The sequence below is a fragment of the Orcinus orca genome, chromosome 14, assembly GCF_937001465.1.
Source record: "Orcinus orca chromosome 14, mOrcOrc1.1, whole genome shotgun sequence".
NCBI classification, from domain to species: Eukaryota; Metazoa; Chordata; class Mammalia; order Artiodactyla; family Delphinidae; genus Orcinus; species Orcinus orca.
In genome coordinates this window covers 51,811,638-51,833,610 of record NC_064572.1, presented here as the reverse complement: position 1 = coordinate 51,833,610, position 21,973 = coordinate 51,811,638, and the positions used below count along the sequence as shown (strand labels likewise).

Genomic DNA, 21,973 nt, shown 5'->3' with positions numbered 1-21,973 from the left:
CCTTTGGTGACACCCCTGGGTAAAGAAGTTGCTGATTCTATCTGGAAGGTACACCATGTTTTTAAGACAAGTTATTAACAGTTGTAGAGAAGCAATGCTGACAGACAAACTTTCTAAATGCTATTTTTTCAAAGATGTAAAAAGCTGATATTTTGATTACTGTTTGTTGATGTTTAACTCCATATACCATCTTACTTGGAGTCATTCCAAGTCCTAAATAGAGTAACTTAAAACAGCACATCCTAAGATACTGGGGAAATTGTACCACAGTAAAAATATCTATAGACAAAAATAAAACTATACCAGAGAAGAAAATACTATTGGGGCTACCAACTTAGAATTTATCAGAGAAAAAGAACAAGCAGAGGTATAATAGACAAATGATTGGATTGCAATATTTATACATTTCTTTGTGTATATACATGTGTATGTAATTGCACCTGTACTAAATCAGGGCATTATGAACATTCAGGGGATGAGAAGACATGTCTTCCCAACATTTTTAAAAAAATAAGTAAAAATCAGGAGTCACACACAATCTCTTTTGAAAAGAAAAAGTTACCCAAACTCTTGGGAAAGTTAAGCACATTCATCTGGTCCACAGATCATCATTACTGCAAAACAATCCTGACATCTGGAAATCCTTCTTGTTTTGTTTGAGAAAAAAGTGATTTCAAGTGGTCAGAAGTTTTTATTTTCATTTAGAAAATCTGTTTAAAAATGCATAATTTATGGTCCAGTGGAACACCTCCTGCTCTTTAACATATTCTCATTAAGTAGATATTACAGAGGTGTATTTTATTGGCTTCAAAAGAGATTTCACCATTTATTTGCTTCAAATGCCCTTTAAATATCAACAAAGAGCCTTTAAATCCCTGGAATTTAGCTTGAAACTATAAATTACACAAGGAAAGACAGGAGAGGAAGTATTAACCTATGCATGTCTTGTCAAAATAGGACTTCAAGATTTAACTGCAGGTGTTTCTAAATTTTAGCAGAAACTATGGAGAAAGAACAGACTCCCTACCTGGCTTCATGTTATAATCACCCATACTTGGGCATCACCCTTACCACCCCTAGAGGGATTCTCATTCAACTGGTCTGGAGTGGAGCCCAGGAAATTGTATGGTTTAAAACCTCCTCAGGTGATAATACGCAGCTGAGGTTAGAACTTCTGAACCTATGCATGTTAAAAATCAGTCTATGCATGTTAAATGTCAAACCAAATGAAATATGGAGAGTAATTTATTCCTCCTGCCAAATAGTTGGGACAGACACATCTTAAAAAATTACTAAAAAAAAGAAAAAGTCTATAAAAGAAAGAGACTAGATTACAGGAGAAAGAATAATTCAAAATTGTCTCTAATAATTGTCCTGTCTACTTTTCATCACTTAATGAATAAATGTTTTCATAATTGCCAGTATTTACAAATAATGCCCTTGAAATACCAAAAAAAATCACATTCTTCCTAGATTCTTGCCTAAGTGATTCATATTCAACTCCATTTCCATGAGGACCAACCGGTAAGGTATTCATATTACCACTGTATGCATGAAACTCTATGTCGTGGCTCTATATATGGAGAGGAAGCAAAAGCTGTGAGGTGGAGAAAGGATAGAGAGTAGAAAGTAAGGATGGCTTTTAGAAGAGAGAGGAGCAGATGTAGGAAGTAGTTGAGTCAAGTTAACAGTGAAGCACCTTAGCAGATCCATGAATACCTACAGCTGAGGTCCTTATAGCCTCTTTATCCAGAACAACCTCCAGCACAGGCTCCTCATGAAGTCTGGATCTTGACATTTTCCTGCTCCTGTACATATGTATCCTTACTTGTTGCTCTTCTTACTCCTATCCTCATCGTCCACCCTCTCTTCCATTACTAGACTTAACTCAGTCAAAGTAGAATGAAACTTCACTGCTTACTACCCCTAGTTACTGCCTACCCCTGCGAGATCAGTCTCCCTAAAATGTCCCTTCTAATAATCTTCATTGGTCTCATAATTAACTATAAAAAAACAGTCCAACCCCTTAGCCTGACATCCAGTATCCACCATGATCTGGTCCTAACTCTACTTTTCTGACTATCTCTCAATCCAAGTCTAGAGCTATTCTGCGCTCAAGCCCGTCAGGTCTCCCAGATACACCAGTTAACTTCTTACTTCTTAGGTTCCTTTGTTCTTGTTTCCCATTTTCCATGTGCCTAGAGTCCCCATCCTTATTTTCACACTCTCCCTGGCTGAGATGAATTTATGCCTGCACCATCAGGTTGTGTGTGGTTGTACATATGTAGGAATGCACAAGCACACGTGTGGCTATGAATGTGTATATATACATAAGGGTGAATAAACTCCTGGTGGCCAGTGTTGACAGCACAACATCACACAAGAAGTTTTCTTTTGTAGCTGGTTCTGACACCACCACTCCCTTACAAATCCTCCAGCTTCTGCTCAACTTGGATAAGAATATCAGAAACTCTGAACCAGGGATCCTCATAAGTGACCTGTACTTGACAACATTGAATATTGAGAGACGAATAGCAGTTTTTTTAATCCAAAAAAGATTTTGGAAAATTTTAACAGCAGATGGGAACTGTGCATGTGTTGGATGAAGGAGGGGGTAATGGAGAAGGAATGGACATCCTTAAGACCAGACAACGTGAGGTGCTTTCTATTCCCTTAAGGTTATACTGTGATGGTTAATTTTACGTATCAACTTGACTGGGTCACAGAGTGCCCAGACATTTGGCCAAGCATTATTCTGGGTGTGTCTTTGAGGGTATTTCTGAATGATATGAATGTTTGAATTGATAGACTGAGTAAAGCAGATTGCTCTTCCTAATGTGGGTGGGCCTCACCTAATCAACTGAAGGTCTGAATAGAATAAAAAGGCTAAATAAGAGAGAACACCCAGTTTATTACAAAAAAAAAAGAGAGGGAGAACTCTGCCCTGCCTGAGTGCTTGAGCTAGGACATCAGTCTCTTCCTGCATTCAGAGTTGAACTGAAACATTGGCTTTTCTTGGGAAGCCTTCTGGCTTTCAGACAGGAACTACATGTTGGCTCTCCTGGGTCTCCAGATTGCCAACTGCAGATCTTGGGACTTGTCAGCCTCCATAATCGGACGAGCCAATTCCTTATAATAAACCTCTTTATCTATTGATAGATAAATAGATTTATATGTATCTTACAGATACGAGAACAATGACAACACTAAAACCATGTAGGTATATGTATTAGCCAGTTAGGATTCCAACTGGAATATTGGTTCTGTTTATCTGGAGAACCCTGGCTAATACGTATACCTACATGGTTTTGGTGTTGTCATTGTTCTAGTACATGTAAGATCAGGGTACAGATGGCTATTGTGTTATCTTCTCTCAATAATCCCAACTCTGACCCCATGACTGACTTTCTTAAAGATCCCTGGGAAAGAAAACTGGCAGAGTTTAGAAATTCTAGAATCACATAACCTAACGAGAAGAGTAGAATTTCTTTGCATGTATGTTGAATTTCTAAGTTGACTTACAAATTGGTATGGTGGTAATCACAGCATACAATGTAGATATCCTTCAGCTTAAAAGCAGATGTTTATCCAATAGTCCTGGGACCAATTATTTGTGTGGCTGATTACAGAGATCTGATGAGCTGGTGAGGTCTGGTGTTATCATGTCTCTTTTTATTCTGGTTGAGATTGTCCTTTTGAACTTAGTTCCTGCATCTGGTTTCCTCAGACCAATTTGGAAAAATTAAGTTGAAAACTCAATGTTCACCAAGGCTGCCAATCACTGACTAATGGAAGACATTCAATCCTGGAGTGAAGCTTACAAATGCCAACGATCTAAAGCTCTGTAGTACAATGGCCCTGAGGCAATCTGACTCTTTCAATAAAGGACAGCCTTACGGTTTCCCTTAAAAAAAAAAAAAAAAGATTATATGGATATTCTATAACTAGGTCACTGAGTAAGGGTGACTTGCCATCTGATATACCTTGATAAGAGATGTAGCAAATGGCTCTGCTCGGTGTTTTCTTTTTTTAAAAAATGTACTGTTTTTTTTTTTTTTTTTTTTTTTTGGCTGTGTTGGGTTTTCGTTGCTACACACAGGCTTTCTCTAGATGCGACGAGCGGGGGCTACTCTTCGTTGCGGTGCGCGTGCTTCTCATTGCGGTGACTTCTCTTGTTGCGCAGCATGGGCTGTAGGCATGCAGGCTTCAGTGGTTGTGGCCCGGGGGCTCAGTAGTTGGTGCTCGCGGGCTCTGAAGCGCAGGCTCAGCAGTCGTGGTGCATGGGCTCTGTTGCTCCGCGGCATGTGGGATCTTCCCGGACCAGGTACGAACCTGTGTCCCCTCCACTGGCAGGAGGCTTCTTGACCACTGCACCACCAGGGAAGTCCCTTGGTGTTTTATGAATTGCCTGCAATTGTAATTCTCACAGAGAGGCAGGTGACAGTTTCCTGTAGTAAGAATTTCAGGGCTCTGACTTGCCCACAGTTGTATCTCACCGGGCTGAGTAGCACAGGGCTCTGGCCATGTGTTTTTCATGCCCTCTACTTAGCTAGTCAAACCCAGGCTGACCAATTGCAGCATCCATCCCTCATCCCCGATCGTAGACTGCCCTCCAAAGATTCAGGCTTCTGAAAGAAATCCAGATCCTCTTCTCCCTGCTCTTTGTCAACAACCCCCAATTCTGCCCTGGTCTCACATCTAGTCTTCCCCAGCCCTCCCAGCGTTACAACCATATGGCTGCTCCCAACCTGATGCGCTTAGAAAAAGTGAAAGATTAAAGACCAGATTGTGCGAAGCTTGATGAATGAATAATTTGAAGTGTTTGTTTCCACGATTCAGTATTTTTTTCCACTGAAAAGCCAGAAACTTCCAAGACTCAGTGTCAGAAAATAAAGGGAGGAGGCAAGAAAAACAGTCTGTACCTCCTGAAACATCTATTAAATTTACTCATACAAATTCCCAGCAGTCTGACCACACATACAACTACTTAGATTTATAGTTCTACATCTCAAAATTGGACAATTTGCTTCAAGGACAAGAGTCAGCTAGACAGAACATTTGAAGATGAAAGAAAAGATCCTAGTGTATGTCAATGATTAAATTGTGTCAATGCAGTATTTTTCGGTTGCAAAAATAAAATCAGCTCAAATGTATATATAAACAAAATAATACATTTCAATCACAGTGAAAAGAAAAGATTATATAAATTCTGATTTTATGCTAACTTACATGTGTTGGTATAAACTGCCCTTATTAAATCCTTGCCTCCTTATTTCTAGTCAGCCACCGAGTTCTGATACTTTGCTTTCTTTTGAATTCCCACTGCCATTGATTATCATCTCTGCAGCCATCATTTAATACTTAGATCATCGCTGTAATTCAGCCTCTAGTCTTTTCTAACTCTAATGTCATCTGTACAACACTGGTTGATTTTCTTAAATATCCATTTTATATTACTCTTCAACTAAAAGAATTCCAATGGCCTCATATAACTCTATGAACTAATGTCAATTTTTCTATCTTATTACCAAACTTCTCCAATGTTGTACTTCATATTAATTTCCAGTGTATACATTCCCTCTACTCAGGCCAGTTTGAAGGATGACTAGGAGTTAGGAGAAGGGAGAAGAAAAGGACTCTAGGGGACAGAGGTGTAAGTGAAAATAATATGGATGGTTGAGAAGCTGAGTATGAGTAGCATGTTGAATTCAAGTTGGGAGGGGGTTTCTCGAGGGAGGGAGCGAGAGTGACAGAAGATAAAGCTGGTAAGGTAGGCAAGAATTAAATCAATATTGGCATGATAGAGTGTTCGCACTGTATTACGAAGTCACTGGGAACAGCATGGAAGAATTCTAGGACCCTGTGTACTTTAGAAAGATAACTCGTGAGTTTTGTTGAGAGCATCTTAAAGGCAGAAAGATTAGTTTCGAGACAGATGGAAAAGAAAAAGGAGGACAGAACATCCTACATTCATTCCTCATTCATTCATTGAGGAATGAAGGTAGGATAAAGAGAGGGAGGGCCATAAACTCACCAAGGACATACACTCATCTTCTTAGCCCTTAGCCCTTAGCCTCGTGTTAGTTGGCACTTCATACGTATTTGCTAAGCAGAATGGACATTTTTTATCCTCTGACTACTCTAGACTTTGTCCTCTTTTTCCTAATTTTCTAGTTTCACCGCAGGATATTAGAATACACAATATTTTGCACTGTGTTTTTCATTATTGGTTCACAAGTCTAAGGGTGTCATAGTCAATAATGAACATAAAACCATGGAATCACGAAGTCATACTGACTTAGGTTCAAATATTGAGTTCCATCCTTTAAGAACTTTGCAAACTTGGGTTAAGTTATTTATAACTGGCTTCCAGTTTCTTCATTTCAAAATTGGAGATAATGATGCCTGCCTTATAGGGTTGTTATAGTGATTCAAAGAGATTGGATAAGTGCACAGCATGGAGCTTGGTACATGACACTCACTAATGTTTTTCTTTATCTCTTCTACCTCTTCGCCTTCTGTCCCCAATTAGGTGGCTATTTTATTCAATAAAGAGTACTGTGCCTTTGAATACTTTGATTTTTTTTTTTTTTTATCATAACAGTGAAAATAACAGAGCCTGAGAGGTTTGTACTCTGGGGTGATTTCAGACCAGATTTCTAGTCTGCTTCTCTTGCTAATTACCCAGGTTCCTTTAAATCACTCTATACTGACTTAATTAGGAGGCCCTGCCTATGATAGAGAACATCTCTGCCTTGGGAAAACTGCAACAGAGTCGGGGAGAAATTGTTCCCAATTTGCACAGCAAGCCAGTCATGGGGATAGTTAATTTCTAAGCCACTGACTTCCAGGCTAAAATACACTTTCTACATGTTGACCTCATAGCCTCTCTCTCGTCTAACCATTTTCCTCCAGTAAAGCATTGTGAAATCAACACAGAAATGAGATGAGAATTACAGCTGCAATAGCTGAGGTTTCTGCACACTTACTTGGTATTGTTCTAAGATCTTCATGTGTAACTTCTGCTCTAATCTCAAAGCAACCTTGATTTTACAGCAGAGGAAATAGGCACAGAGAAGTTACCTTGCTGAAGGTCACATGGCTAGTAAGTGGTGAAACTAGGATTTGAGCCCAGGCATTGTGGGTCCAGAGCCTTCTGCTCTAACATTGCATTCATCTCCCTCTTGGCCATTCCAGCACCATGAATCAGCTTTGTTTCATTGGAATTTGGGGAATACTTTGAAATATTGAATTATAATTATTGGAAGTAATAAACTGAATTATTATTATTATAGTAAATATTTGATCTTATGGCTTATTTTGAAAGGCAAATAAGAATAAGAGTTTCTAGACATTGTAATTTTTTCTCTTATCTTTATTACCCTCTGGGACCACATAATGGCATTCCCTGATTGATTCCAATTTAAGTAATGCAGTTGTATTAAGTAACTGTTATGAAATGAGAGAGACACGTGGAGGAATTAGTACCTGGTGTGATGCTCAAACGATTTTAATAATAAATCAAAATTATTTAATAAGTAAATTCTTTCTCAAAAATCAGACAAACACCTGCCATTCAAATACCTTCTATTATCCACTGGTTACCCATGACACTTTCACCCTGGGCCATCTCTCCTCTACGTCTTCTCTTCCCCACCATCAAAACTTACCTATCCTAAGTACCATTTCCATAAGGCTTTATGAGACTAGTGAATATGCTAAGTGATTTTAGGCTACAGTGTTCCTGTATGTCAACACCTCAAAGCGCCCTGATCACTCCCACTCTGTATTCCAACTAATTCGTATTTTAAAAAGGAACTTCTGGAAACATACTCTTTTTATCCTAAATGAAGAACTCTATTGAGGCTGGTGGAGCTGCTATTTGGGTGCATCTGGGTTTCAATTTAAAGTTCCAAATTAGGTCAGTTTAAATATGGGATTCCCTTAGCATTCGGAGACCTAGCAACCCAATTATCCTTTCCCTGGGGAGAAGGGTGTGTCCTCCAGGCAGGAGGTGCTGTGTCCTTTTCAGACACTAACAGAATTCGAGTGTAAGGCAGCCAAGTCATTCAGGACAATTACTTTGTATTTTCAGAGGTGACGCCACTGTGTTCCTGGCCTGTGCCTGTGCATATTTCCTCTGTGACCTGGGCCTGGCAGTCTCTCTGTTCACAAGAGAGGTCTCCTTTAACTGCGTCTCGGACTGTGTCAGTCCCTGAATCTGAACATAACAGGGAGAGTGGCACTCAGAGTGAAGGGAATATTTCCTCATAATCGTGGAGGTCCTATTAATCTCTGTCTCAGAGTTTGCATAGAGAATCAGGATGAATTAGAAATACTGTCCTGTGGGAGGTGGTATAATGGAAAGGGCCTGCCTGAGGGGTGGAGTCCTGCACATGGGTTCTTCTCCTGATAAAAAGTGTCTTTTATCCTTGGGGCACTCATATAGCTTTTTCTCTGTCAAAGAACCTCAATGTTTCCTTTTAACTCCAAGACTCAGCGCTTCTCAGTGTTCCATTTCTACTCTGTTTGCAGGGTCTATGTGCCAGACTCCTGGAGTTCACTCTTGTTTCTACCACTGATTAACTGTGTGATCTTGGGCAATTTTTTTCATGTCTCTGAGATATCATCTCTTTACAGGAAAAATGGAATTGTACCAGTACCGATTCCAGGAGATTCCAGAGGATTAAATGAGTTAATCTGTGTGTCTGGCATAGCAGGAGCTATATAAGGATATAAGAGCTATTATTAATATCATTGTTATCATCATCATAGAGTGTCCATTGGCTGGTAGTAAATGCCTGAATTGTGAGGCAGCGTTAGGGCTCTTCAGGAAAGAGGATTGGAAAGAGGGTTCCTAAGGGGGGCATTTGTATGTGCCAACAGAGTTTTCTCCTCCATGGTATCAGATTCTGATTTTTGATGTCCACTGCAAGTAAGCACAGGTTTTAGGCTAAGCCAATTCATGCAGAAGGCCCCAGCTGAGCCCCAGCTGAGCACGAAATATAAACCTAATAGACGAGCTGGATAGAAGGATACTACAGATGGGTTAATAGAAGTGAAAATCAATTGCGTTTATACCTAATACCCTGCCAGTGCTCTGTCAGTTTTTTAGGAGATGTTATAGAATCTTCCCTTCTTTGCTTCCTTCACTATCTTAGTTACAGCATCTGCACTGGTTTAAACCTTTTTAGGGTTGTTTTCTTCTGGGACCTGCATGGGACTTGTTCTCCTCTCAGCTTCCATCTGGATCCTTATGTCCTTTCCTCACAGTTTCATCAAACCTCTTAATTCATCAACAAATCAGTTAACGCCCAGGACAGTAGTTGAAGGCTCCCTACGTAGTCTGCACTATTGCTACATACATGGAGCTAAGCTTATAAACTCTAGGTGAGAGCATCGTTCAGTGATGAATAATGACAATTACCTTGAAGAAACTAGGATTACTAAATTGACTATGAAGAACTTTGGCATTAAAGAAACCTAAATTCTTCTGTATAAAATGCTTTGTAAACTAGAATATTCTATAGAAATAAGGTATCATGGTAGTTAATTTTGCTATGTAAATCTAGTGTTAAGTCCACTGGGCATCCCAAAACAATGGTCATTTTTTAACTGCTAGAGGAAGAGAAGACATTGCTATGTCCTTGAAGGAGGCATTTTGATAGAATTGCAAACCGGTTTGCTTGCTTAGTCATTCTGTCTGGCCAAATTGTCATATGCTAATTCTCTTTAGCCATATTACTGACTGGGGCAGAACCCTGTACATAACCTTGCAAACTAGAGAGAGTTATCCTAATCCTTATTATTACTTTCCTGTTAATATTAGCACGAACTGAGTCCTATTGGAATAAGCAAATCTGGAAACTGTTTTCTGTATGATCAGTAATACCTACATATATAAAGTTCCACGTATATATCCGAATAAGGAAAAAACTAGCTTAGTGTATATCTTTAAGAGAAAATCAAATCTGAGAGCTTAAGATACCAGTATATTTTAGTCAAGACAACTTTTTTTTTTTTTTTTTTTTTGCGGTACGCAGGCCTCTCACTGCTGTGGCCTCTCCCGTTGCGGAGCACAGGCTCCGGACGCGCAGGCTCAGCGGCCATGGCTCACGGGCCCAGCCGCTCCGCGGCCTGTAGGAACTTCCCGGACCAGGGCATGAACCCGTGTCCCCTGCATCGGCAGGCGGACTCTCAACCACTGCGCCACCAGGGAAGCCCAAGACAACTATTTTTACAAAGAGAAATATTTTAATTTTTCATTTGGATCCATCAAAAATATTCATCACAAAATTCTAATTTATTAAAATAAAAATTTGAAATAGTTCTTAATGCTGATAACCTAGTTGGGTTAGGTTTGATGGAATAAAGAGATAAACCAGCTTTTCTGATCGAATCAGCAGTAAATATTTGTTAATTACTGCCTGGATTTTACTTTATCAGGCCAAGGAGCAGATGGGATTTAGATTTCTAATACAGAATGTCACTGTAGTCGTGCTGCTCCTTTTCTAGATGCTTTCCCTGGGGGAGTTTGGACTGTTACGACTGCACTTTAGAAGAGCCTGGTTACTGTTTCCATGAATAAGATAAAATGGTGTTTATCCTCTGTGGATCAATACCATCTTGTTTGAACTTATTGAGTCATTTAGAGACACATAAGGTAATGAAAACCATTGTGCAATAGTACCCAGCGTACTACCCATACTGCCTAGGTTTCTGTAGGATGACAGTATTTTAAAAGATAGTTATTGAAACAGATTTTTAATATCAACTGGCTGTGTGATGAAATGAACACACACTGTGACAGGGTGTCCTGTGGGTTTCAGTGAAAAAATTCTTTTTTTTAGAATAAAAGAGAATGATAAGTTGTCTTATTTTCTGAATAAATGGAATGGGGTTTCACTTTGTGACTCATCAAAAAACTTCATTGTTTACATACAGCTTTTTATTTAAATGATAGTAGCATTGTTTTGACAAAGAGGAGCTAATAGGTAAGTTTGGAAAGTTTTAGGAGACTTTTCTGGAGGTCTTTACCAACAGGGAAACGGAAAGGGAAGAGAGTTTTGCTGAATTCCTCCTGTGTACCAGGGACTGTGCTTAACTATTTTGCTTTATCATCTCATTTAATCTTTACTAAATTCTGCAGGACAGATTTTGCCCCCATTTTACCTTTGAGGAATCCGAGATTTAGGGAAGCTGAATATCATGCCCAGGGTCATAAACCTAGGGAGTTTGTAACAAGCAGTCCAACCCAGCTCTGTCATGAGAAAAGTCCAGTGTTCTGTCTATAATTAATTTGGAAGGTCTCTAAGATAGGCATGGTCCTGTCTGACGAAAGATGGTTAGACTCTCAGGTACCTAAGAGGTTTTCAATCGTGATGATTTCAATAGTGATGGTTTCAGTCAATTCTGGTTGTTATGAAGGCTGGACACGGGCTATAAAAATGATTTGTTCTGTCTTAATCTGTAGTCTGAGGAATACCATTTCTGAGAGTTGTTAATAAATGTTACTGAAAGGAGATGTTCTGTTGTAAATTAAGCTTAGGAAACAGAACATTGCCTGCTCTCCTAGGTATTCAAGATGAATGAATGTATTTACACACAGAGTAAACCTCCAGTCATTGTGAGGACGGTCTCATGGTTCTATGCTTGGGCTCTGGAGTCAGACCACTTGGCTGGGGAACTTGGCTCCGCCACCTCCTAACTGGGTGATGTTCAGCCCATTAGGTAACTTACTTGTGCCTCAGCTTTCTTGTTTTGAAAAATGTTATGATAGTATCTACCTTATATGACTCTTCTAAGAATAACTTGAGATAAACGCATGGAAAGCGCTTAGAAGTGCACTTGGCAATATGCGTCATAAACGTCTGTTATTATTATTATTCAAAATACTCATGTAGTAATAAGACCTGCTTTAACTTGTCCAACCACCATTTCCTCAACTTACTGGACAATAGAATTCCTCTTTCTGAGCCACATATATTAATGTCCACTGAATACAGTGTAGGAAATGCTATATTTGAAAAGACACAAAAGCAACTTGGTATTAGCCCAATTGGAAATAATAACCAAATATTCAGTGTTTTCATATCCACTATGTCATTTTATGTTTGCCCATAACAACTAATTTCTTTTTTCTTGACAACTATCTTTCTCCTTCCCTTACACTTGATAAATAATAAATTGCATTTATAAATAGTAAAATATGAGAACTGTCTCAAATGGGCAGTATCAATACTATTCCAGAAAATATTGCCCTTAAAAATGAACCTGTAAGTCATTGTCTATTACCTGTGTTTAGCAGGGGAAGGCCTCAGTGCTTTGACAAGTTAGTGATTTCACTTTTGTTTCCAGACCTATTATGCTCCTACTGTATGCATCTCAGCACATATTAATAAAAAAGAAGGTTTCAGACCAGACCGCCACATCTTTGATGATCTTAAACTGTATACAACTAGAGTTAAATTTGCCAACGCACGTTTTGCAGAACACTAATCCTGCATAATGCACAAATGATGGTGTGTTAGTCATCTTCTTGGAGATAGACAATACACATCTAAGAAGTCCCGTGGTAAAGAAACTTGTTTGGGAACCCATTCTCCTTGGAACTTACTTTGGTAATCATAGAACAAAACTATCACAATCAGAGTATTTAAGAGATTTCTGGGAGGAATGGGATATTCCTGGTAAGTGCCCTGATTGATTTCTTTTTTTTAGGTAAAATACCATTATAGTCTGATTGTGAATCATCTTGTTGGAGTGAACAAAATGATCATGTGAAATATATCCACCGCAGCACAGTTGCCCAAACCATCCTGAAAGGAAAAGATCTAATAATTAGCCATCTCAAGGTTGAGATTTAATATACTCAAACCAATCATTGTTCATGACTCTGTGTGTGTGTGTGTGTGTGTGTGTGTGTGTGTGTGTGTGTGTGTGTGTTTTCGGTGGTGGTGCAGGATAAAGGAGGAGAGGAAAGAAGATAATTGAATATGTGAAGTCTAAAGTATGGTAGGAATTATGACCTATACAGAGAACTCAGAATCTGTCAGTGATGTTAATACTATTTCTCTTCTTAATTATACTTTTACGCTTCCTGGGATCTGAGGACCAGGACAGTGAGTCAACCACAGCTCTCCCAGCTGTCCGGCTATTGCTAAATACATTTCTCAGAAACGTTAGCCTTACTCTTATACCCAAAGTGATAAATCTACATTTTTTTAACCCTCAGAAATTGATTAAATCAAGGAGCAAAAACAGCTGCCGTCTCATTTTGACATTATACGATCATTCTAATTTTCTTTTGTTTTCAGGTGGCTTCATTAGTATAAAAACAGACTAGAAAAGTCTCTGAATTCAGCTCTATAGTGGAAGAGGGTAAAAACTGTTTTCACTGCATTCCCACTGATCCACACCGCACAGTTTCACACAGTTGAAATAGAAAAGGCAAAACACATGGACAATACCTGAGTGATTTCAGAGATCCCCACCCGGAAAAGGTTTCCTTGATTATGGCGAATTCAACGTGTCACTCTGGGTATGCTCTAATCATCATATCAAACTCCAAAGGTTCAGTGGCTTTAGGTTTGGTTTACAATTCCTGGGAGTTAAACTTTAACTCACCCTGTCTCTTGCATCCATGCAGCCCTTTGACCAGATAATTGGGTCACTACAACCCAAGCAGAATCTACAAAACTACTGTTGTCATTTGTTTACCATATTAAAATGAATTTTGCATTAAGAATCATTAATGTGAATATTATCTTGATGCCGTTTTAGGTGATATATATTTTAAAAAGTAGAACTCACTGCAATTTGGGTAACTAAGCTTTTCTTTATATTGGCTCCCTTGTTTTCTGCTATGCCAAAATGATATTAACCCTATGGTAATTTAGGAGAACGTTTCCTTTTTTTTTTCCCTCCACACTTCCTATGTCAGTGTATTACATGGAATAAAGTGTGGAGTTTTAGGTCAAGTATGTAGATAAAGGCAGGCTTACCAAAATAAAATACAAAAAGCATTTATATAACCATAAATAGGGTCAGATCAGGTTGGGGAAAGCATGCTTCTTTTTATACAGGCTGCTCATTCAGATTTTAAGAGGGAGCCGTCATAATCAGCCATGTACTGAGGTTATATGAGAGCCAAAGCTATTGTTCATTACTTGTTCATTTTTTGAAGAATAGGAAAATGTTATTTCCAAAGATATAAACTCTACGTTCTCAGTTCTCTGAGAAGAGCTCCAGTCTATAGAGGAAATTTCTAAGGGTCATAAAGCCCACTTAAAAAAAAAAAAAAAGAACTAAAACTCTCCTAATTTTGAGCAAATTGTAAGGGTTTATAAACTACAGGTCCCCGCGCTAAAATTAAAGGGCACACTTGGCTTCAGTTCTAATAAGAGGAGTCTGATTTTCTAGGAACCAACTATTAACAGAAGTACTTGTTCATTCTGTGCTTTTGTTTGTTTGTTTTTACAAACAGTCGTTCCATAATATGGACATAGAGGAAGATAAGCCGACTGCGCACATCTGGGAAAATAAAGTATACTGTCAGAATGCTAGTTCTGTCCACAGTTTTCAGTTCTCAAACACAAGGAAGCCTTGATTTACCTAAGCTTTTTCCAAAGCAAGGCCTGACAAGGTTTAACAAAAACACTCCCAGAACAATTGTTTTGCCCTGAAATTTTGCCCCTGGAGTGAGACCTGAGGGAAGCATCATGCCCCTCCCAGCTAGACAGCTCTCTGAGGGACGCATCCCTCTACAACCTCCTTGGGAGTGGACGCCCCTCACCAAGCAGTTTTATTGGTTTTCCTAGTGAAAGCTCAGTCTGGGCTCGTTTGGTTCCCCAATGTGTGGGGAATTCTTTCCTTGAGTTCATCTGGTCCTGCAGAGAACTGTTGATATTGTAAGACTGTCAGTCTTGGGAGGATTATTGTTGGTTGTTTGGTATGGTAGATGCCTGGATGGCGAGTAGTAGAGATGAAGCAAAAAAAGCCAGGGTTTTGAGGGTATCTAGTGGAACAGCAAAATACGATGGTAAAAGAAGGCATTATGTTAACTGGCTATTTAAAAATATATCGGTTTCCTATTTGAGCTGTCCTGGCTTTAACAGGGCAGGATTATAATCATGTTAAACCAAAATGTTTGGAAATAAGTTAAAATAGCCCTTAGATCTGACAATTCAGGTAAGACAATTCATATATTATTCATAAGAGCCAAAGGCAATAATGGATTTGGTGGTATTGTTAAGATATTGCTGGAAAGTTTCTTCCTTTTTATTTTCTAAGCCATATTTGTTGCAGTGATAGGGATGTGCTGATCAGCAATAAAAAGAAAAATAGTGGATCAGCCTCTCTTTCCTAAGGTTACTTACTTAGGGAGGCAATCTGTGGCCTTGGGACAAAGAGAAACCAAATGATCAGAATGAGATCAAGTTCATGACCTTGATCTCATCAGTCTAATCAAGGGAAATAATTGTACCTAGAATGGCAAGGCTTGCTTTTACTTCGTAAATATAGACCTAGGTTAGTCCTCCTGGGGCCTCATTATCCTAGGAGAGACAAAGCAATAATCAAATAAACTGTTAATACAGTGTAAACAAGGAAACAAATTCGGTTTAAACAGTGGTTGGTAAATATTGTTTCATTTGTTTATTCTTCAGTTACCTGAGGACTTACTATCTGCTAAGTGTAGATGGGTAATTATTTAAAATGAGAGTTGAATTTATAAGTAGGGTGTAAAATCAATATACTGGGTCATATCCAACATACTAAAACTAGAATAGAATAGAAAATATCAAGCGAATTGCTTCTAGAAAGGGTATATAGTATTCCTGAAACTTTTGTTTCAGTTACATATATGTGTATGTGTGTACTGGTTATGATGTAAATTTTATTTTATTGTGGAGCACAATTTTAAATGCTCACAAAATATTGTTAGTCTTTAGGTGTTCCATGGTTAACCAACCAGATACAGGGTATATGCGTTAAGCCAGTTCCCACCCCCACCCCCCAGTGACTAACTTAGTTATAAGTATTATGAGGGAGAAGTACAGGATGCTAAGCAGAGCATAAAACACAGGGACCTACAATTATACTTCAAAAACAAACAAACTCATAGAAAGAGAGAACAGATTTGTGTTATTAGTGGTGGGGGTGGGTAAATTGGAGGAAGGCAGTCAAAAGGTACAGACTTCCAGTTACATATAAGTACTAGGGATGGAATGTACAACATGATAAATATAATTAACACTGCTATAATATATGAAAGTCGTTAAGCGAGTGAATCCTGAGTTGTCATCATGAGAAAATTTTCTATTTAATTTTGTATCTATATGAGATGATGAATATTCACTGATATCACTTATTGTGATAATCATGTTAAAAAAAGAAACAAACAGAAACAACAACAATACAGGAACCTAACCTAGTGTGGGACTGTGTGGGAGTAAGGAAAGGCTTCCAGAACACCAGATATTTAAACTGAGACCTGAGAGATGTGTGAGTGGGAGGGTGGGCATTCGAGTAGGTAGAAATAACACATGTGGACGCCCTGAGTTTGAATGAGTTTGACCTGGTAGAAAGCGAGTTGTGAGCAGCAAGAGGGAGAAAGTGGCAGAAAGTGGCCCCTAGAGGGCCATGTACGTGGTGATACAGAATTCCAACATTATCCTGGGGCACCATGGGTAGTCACTGAAGGGTTCTAAGAAGGTGAGTCACATGATCTATTTGTGTATATTTTGGGTGTAGAGTTGAGAATAAATTGTCATGAGATGACATTGTCTGCCCCTCTCCTTATTTTAAAAATTGAGGTATAATTGATATATATTAGTTTATCTTTTTTAAGATCAAAATATGCTTGTTTTAGAATTATTTTATTCATGTATATGTTCAAATAAGAGTTAGTGGTTTGGATTTGAGGGAGGCAAAGCATCTAACAGACTAGATGGTGGTGAAGATTAGGGTGGTGGCATTGGAGTGAGAATGAATAGAATTTGGAGGAAGAGGTTTGCAAAGTGGATCATAGTAGCTGCTCATTAAATGGGAGCTCTCATCAGTCATGTTCTCTTTGGCTTGTGGATTTTAACTAATCTTGCTTTTAATATTGGGCTGACTTTGCCACCTAACAGAGCTGGTATACTTAGGCAAAATTCATTGATAGTTGCTGGCTTAGGTAAAATGAAAGCTTTAAAAAACTTAAACTATAATTTAAAGCCAAAGGTTACCAAGTGTAAGAAGCTTCCTTCCCAGCCATGATCCTTCCTCTCCTATATCAATAAAAGATTTCTTCAGTGTTTTCAATTTCTTAGGAATTCAAAATTCATTTTGGATGTTTGATGGGTGGGTGGGTGTGTGTTACTTCCCTAGAAGAGAGCATTCTAGATAATGAAAGGGCCGTGTTGGACACGTTACCTAGGGCACAAGCCTAATTCTTTTTCCGTCTCTATTATGGAGAAAGAGCTTTGAGCCTGGAGCTGGTACCTGAGGAATCCAGGGCTAATGCTATCACTCAAGAGCTGCTTGACCCTGAGCAAATTTCTGCCCCTTGTCTGAGTCTGTGTTCCTGCCTTTAATGAGGCAAACCTCTACCTGCCTTATCTACCTCACTGATTATTGAGACGGTCAAAGTATATGTGAAAATGATTTGAAAATAGTAGAGTACCATAGAGTACAGAGTAGAATGATTGCAGAGCAAATGAAATCTACATCCTCAAGGCTACGTCAGTGCAACTTCTTGTTTTAATTTAACTGTGAAATAAGGTCTTCTAGGATTTTAAGCCTGCTCTTTTAGATTCATAACATTTCAACCTTAAAGCCTGATGCTATTCTTAATGCCTGCTAGACTTTGGAAGAAAGCAGAGTTTGATTCAGTGGGTTAGAATCCATCTGTTCCTTAATGCCACATCCCAGGATTTTCGACTTTTGACAAGTTATTGGTTTTGTAACTAGAGCCATCTAGTGTTGAACTGATTAAAACACACACACACACCCACACACACCTACCCACCCCTCTCTTTGCTTTGTGCTTTAGGAAATTGCATTTGGTTCTCCTGACATACTTGAACAGTATTTTCCATATCACATAATTGTAGGATTAAATGGGTACTTGAGAATTTATCTAAAGTGTAGGCTAAATCTAAAAATCATAGCAGCAAGTGGGAGGCTACCCTGACCCTGTCCTTTAAACATGAATTGAGTATCTCCCACTTTTGAATCCTTGCTCCTTTCCATAGTCATTCCTGTGTTGAAATGAATGTTCTTGAAATTATAGCTTACAAAGATCATATTGCTTTTTTAAAGCAATATTATTTAGTTCAACCCCAAAGCAAAAGCAAATATGGATTTTTTGGTAAAAGAACAGTTTTAGAACAAGAAATCCAGTTGGTAATCTGGTGTTTTCCTTTATTGATATTAGAAAATACTGATCATTGGGTTTTGGGGTTTTTTTTTTTTTTTTGATCATTGGGTTTTTAATCTGCCTAATGTGCTTTGCTCTATTTTCTTTACTATAAAGAAAATAATTCCCACAGAAAAATTGCTTCTAAGCTCTTAGATCACTTCTTGAGAGGAATTTATTATATAATCTCTCTCCTAATGATCATGGCATTACCTATTTCCTTGAGTTAATTTTACTAAGTTTTGACAAAAAAGATCTTCTTTTCAAAAGGTAGGAGACATCCTGGGGGATGCAAAGTTAAAACGCATATACACGTGTGTATGTGCACACAACACATACACACAAACACACACACGTCCCAGACAAGATAATTATGGCATATTAATAATATTTTTTCCTTCTTTCATCAAATGTACCACTCCTTATCACCAGTTGATACACTAAATTCTTCAGGTTCACAAAGCATCTGAGAAGTAATATATGGCAACTTGGGCAGCATCTTGAATTTTTTTCCAGTAAAACTAGATCTGGCCAATTTAGCAAATCTAGGTTTTCCACATCCAAGTAGAAAAGCATTTATCAATGAACCCAAAAGGACTTTTTTTTCTGATTTTCTTAAATACTAGAATAACAAAAATGGAATAATAAAATGCTGATTATTTGCATTAATACATTTTCAAATGGTGAAAGAAAGCTGAAATTAATGGCGAGCTGGTTAGGAAGAGAACGTTAACTTTTCAAACATAACTGAAGCTGCTGATCAATGGGCCTAATTGCTAATTTGTGTTCATTGTGGTTTATACAAAATGGAAACTTACATTTCAAATGCACTTTGTAGTTTCCAAAACACTTCTAATGTGTCTTCTCAAGAACCATATCAGATTAGGAGGCGGCAGAGTAAAATGTTTAATAGTATGGGTTTTGCAGTCCAGTTGCTTGGGTTGTCATCTCAATTAATCACAGTAGCTACCTACCCTCAGGCAAGTCTTCTAACCTCTCAGAGCCTCTGTTTTCACATCTGGTGATAGGGATCATGGTAAAACTTACCTCAGAGTTCCTATGAGACTCAAAGGAGAGAAGGCATGGAAAGAGCTTAGTCCAAAGCCAAATTCATACCATATATTTACCTATTAATTTTATATTAGTTTTAAAAGGAGCCTTAAGGGTTAACCATCCTCCTTCCATGATACCAGTGAACAGACAACTGTGATTCCGTGTGGCCTCAAATGTACTGCTCTGAAAACTGGTGTTTCCTGTCAGATGGTCCGAGGTCATCCGCGTGGTCTGGTGAACACCATGCATTTACAATGTGGAGTAAACAGTGTACTTGTGCTTTGAGAATCGTAGATCACTGTAGGAATTAAGATATTATATGTATGTATGTTTTATCTTCATAGCAACTCTGGGGAACGATTAAGGCAGGAGGGCAATTTCCTCTGTTTTGAAGAAGAAAAGATGGGATAATAAGAGGTTAAATGTTTTGTGCAAAGTGGTGTTATACCAGGAAACGGTGCAGGGGTGGAGCAAAGCATACAGGCTTTTGCTGTTTACTCACTGAGTGGCCTTAGAAAGTTTCCTAATGTCTTTGAACATTAATTTTTTCTCATTTGTAGAATAGGATTGTAATCTCTAATTTATAATATTTTGTTAGAATTAAATGAGCTTTGTGTTTGTACTATGGCTGGCACATGGTAAATTCCTGTCTCAGCTCCGGGTCTCGTTCTACCACACCCTAATCCATCCAGATTAGTGTTCTTACCCTGGTTCTCCCACTAACAAATCGGTGTTTTTATTTAGACTGCTTGAGAAGACTTCTGCTTCCTGAATCTAAAGATCTAAGTCTTTCATCACTTCTATAAAATTCTTGATCATCGTTTCTTCAAATGTTGCCCCTGAACCCATTCTCTCTAATCTTTCTCTTTATAACTATGATTAGATATATTTTGGTAATTTCTTCAAATACACCTTTCAGTTCATTAATTTCCTTCTCAACACTGTGTAATCTTATGTTTTATTCATCTTAATGTATCCACTGAGTTTTTAAACTTCGCCAAACACATATATACATATGTACGTGTGTATGTATATATATATGCACATATACATATGTATATGTGCATATATATATCTTAGAAGTTCTATTTGTTTTTTTAACAGAGCTGTGCATTATTATTTTTCTTTTTTTTCAGTTCCATCTTTTATTTTGTGAATCATGATAAACACATTCATTTATAGTCTGTATATGATTACAGGTCTATCTATGAAGCGATTCATGTCCAGTTCTTTTTGTTGTTTTTGTTAACTCTCTTTTAAGATGTCTTATGTCCTTGTAGTTTTGTCATTTTTAGATTGTTATATATAGTATATAAGTTATTTAATAGAGAGGTTATATTTCATATGTGCTTTTATATGTAGGAATTCTGGACCACCTGAGTTTGCCAACGGGGTTGTATCCCTCCAGAGAGGTTTTGCATTTGCTTCCTCTGGGGGACACTTTTCTAAATTAATGTTTTAGCTTGGTATTTATGATACTATGCAATACATATATACACACACAGACACACACGCATATACAGACACAAATCATCTGTGTGTGTCTGTGTGTGTACCTTAAAACCTGCGTAAGGATATATTAGGTTATAAACATTAGAGAAATTTTATCTCATTTAGATCTAAGATTGAGACAAATTCCATTTTAATTTTCCTTTGCCGGTGGGCAGATATCTTCCAGGCTACATTTCGTTTTGGATGGCGTGGTTACATTCAAGAGTCCTGGCTTTATGAAGGGACTCAGTACCAATGCTGATACTATGCTTATTTCAGGTCCAAGGTTCCCACCTGGTTGCAAGGATCCACTCCACTTGGCTACTAATAATCAGGTTCTGCCAATTTTTTGTTTTCTTACTGTTTTTATGCATTTATATGAGTGTGTTATATTCTATCCACATTTCTAGGTCTTTTAGTGGAAATTACCTATATCTGAATTAGGTTTGGAGTCATATAATAGGAAACCCAAAATAGCAGTGATTTAAAGAAGATAGAAGTTTATTTCTTATGTAAAATAAGTCCAAAGGAGGCAGTGAAAGCTGGCAGGGTAGCTATAAGATTTTCTCAGGGACCTGGGTTTCTTCCCGCCCTCAGCTATGTCGTGACCCTCATCTTCACACACCTGGATCCTGATTAAGCTGGTCATCACACTTTTTTCCCAAAGGAACATTATTTATTTATTTATTGGCTGCGTTGGGTCTTCGTTGCTGTGCGCGGGCTTTCTCTAGTTGCAGCGAGCGGGAGCTACTCTTCGTTGCGGTGCACGGGCTTCTCATTGCGGTGGCTTCTCTCGTTGCGGAGCACGGGCTCCAGGCACACGGGCTTCAGTAGTTGCGGCACGCAGGCTCAGTAGTTGTGGTGCACGGGCTTAGTTGCTCCGCGGCATGTGAGATCTTCCCGGAACAGGGCTCAAACCCATGTCCCCTGCGTTGGCAGGCGGATTCTTAACCACTGTGCCACCAGGGAAGTCCCAAGAGGGTCATCACTTCTAAAATCCAGAATGCAGGGTACAGAAAGGGGTTTAGA

General features: G+C 38.5%; 1 protein-coding gene across 4 annotated transcripts in view; it reads right to left on the bottom strand.

Moving 5' to 3' along the window:
- A1CF (APOBEC1 complementation factor) overlaps positions 1-13,569 on the bottom strand; it is a 74,202-nt gene extending 60,633 nt beyond the window's left edge. For 3 of the 4 annotated variants that reach the window (XM_004285348.4, XM_004285349.3, XM_049696582.1), the window contains exon 1: positions 13,470-13,569. The gene's annotated coding sequence lies outside the window, so the exon portion shown is untranslated. The remainder of the gene's footprint in view (positions 1-13,469) is intronic. The other variant, XM_049696581.1, reaches the window with a different exon arrangement.
- Between the last annotated feature and the right edge of the window lie 8,404 nt (positions 13,570-21,973).